This window comes from Ailuropoda melanoleuca, chromosome 8 (genome assembly GCF_002007445.2).
Source record: "Ailuropoda melanoleuca isolate Jingjing chromosome 8, ASM200744v2, whole genome shotgun sequence".
In the NCBI taxonomy this organism is placed as follows: Eukaryota; Metazoa; Chordata; class Mammalia; order Carnivora; family Ursidae; genus Ailuropoda; species Ailuropoda melanoleuca.
The window spans coordinates 78826278-78828030 of record NC_048225.1 but is presented as its reverse complement, the minus strand read 5'-3'; positions in this window follow the sequence as shown (position 1 = coordinate 78828030).

Genomic DNA, 1753 nt, shown 5'->3' with positions numbered 1-1753 from the left:
CAGAACTCACAGCAAGGATAGAAATTTGAGGGCTCACATTTTGGTGCCAAAGGAGATGCCCTGCTCTGGTTCATGTTGATTTTCACCACAGGGTCTTCTTCCAGATCAAGAGCCACGGAAGCAGACCATAAAGTGCCTTTCCCATTAGGGTCTGGCTGCAACCCATTATCAGATTTCTAGAACCACTTACTTCTCTTCCAAGACCAAGCCACTTTGAAAAGTCAAACCCTCCAGTTGGATGGAGAAAAGAGCTTATTTTCTTTCCTGAGGTAGGAGGGGATCGGGAAGGCATTGGAAAAGCCCCAGTGAGGCATGTCCTCCTCTCACCTGTGAGCTTCTGGAGGGAAGAGCCTGGGTTTCCCAGCCCATTCTCAGCAGTTAGCTCAGTGCTCCACACAGACCCAGTGTAGAATTGATACAAACTGAACTGAATCAGTCCTATTTATGTCTGTGAAAGAGACTCAGTTAACTGCTTTAATTATGTTGAAATTTAGGATAGATCCCTAAAATAGCCTACTTGGAGACTCTCTGAAGAACAGAGGAGAGAATGCTGGACTTTAGGTCAAAGGCTTATGTGACATTTCTGCCATTTACTGGTAATGTGCCTGAGGGGAAGTCCTCCTGCCTTTCTGAAGCTTAGTGTCCTTGTCTTTAAAATGGGAGTAAGAATAGCTGTCCTTCCTACTTCACAGACTACTGCAAGAGGCAAAATTCAACTGGCAGAAAATGCTTTGAAATGGGTGCCATCACTATGGGGGACGGTGCTAATTTGGTGAAAGTTAAAGTATGTTGACAATCATCCTCCAATCTCAAATACCTTCCCAGCAGTGTTATGACCTAAAAGGTCACTAACCTGGTTCCCTAAAGCAACTTATTGCCTTAAAAATGCCCTGGGCAAAGTCAGAGCATCAGCTGGCTATCAGAGATTAGCTGAGAGCTACCTGAGAGCAGGCAGGGGTCAGTGTGGGGGAGGAGGCAGAGGAGAAGCCAGAGAACAAAGAACAGAGGACACAGGAGTGGAACAAAGCAGCCATGCGAGGCTAGCCTCGTGGGCAACTCTTCTAGAAGAGAGAGGCCAAGAGGACCAGGCCGCGTTGAAAGCCCGCCCAGGCTGCTCCAGAGCTGCAGGTTAAGGACAGTGTGGTTCCAGGCCCTACCCCCGCCCTTCCCTGGGACATAGAATGAGGACCAGAGGAACCCTAGGGCCCTCAGCAGCCACCACAGAGATGCTTAGTAGCACTCTTTCAGGGTAAAGACCCAGATTTATCAAAACTCCCACCAGGACACCACACCTGTGGTTGAGGCCTGCTGGCTTCAGGCATGAGCTCCTGGAGGCCATGCTTTTAATAGCATGGACGATGATTTCTAGGGAGGGGGCCTCTGTCTGGTTTCTAAGGAGCTGTGGACTTCAGTTTTATTGAGTGGGGTGTCTGGGGCTGGAATTGATCTGCTCAAGGGACAGGGAGGCTGAGCACGGCCATCAGCACACCCTACAATCCCCCTATGAGGGCCCACACACTTAGTCCCACTTCTCCATAAACGTGAAACAAATGTTTAAAGAATGTTCATTTGAAAAGACAATTATTCTGGGTGCCCACACATCGCAACCCAGCCTGTCCTCAAATTCTCACNGCGAGGCTAGCCTCGTGGGCAACTCTTCTAGAAGAGAGAGGCCAAGAGGACCAGGCCGCGTTGAAAGCCCGCCCAGGCTGCTCCAGAGCTGCAGGTTAAGGACAGTGTGGTTCCAGGCCCT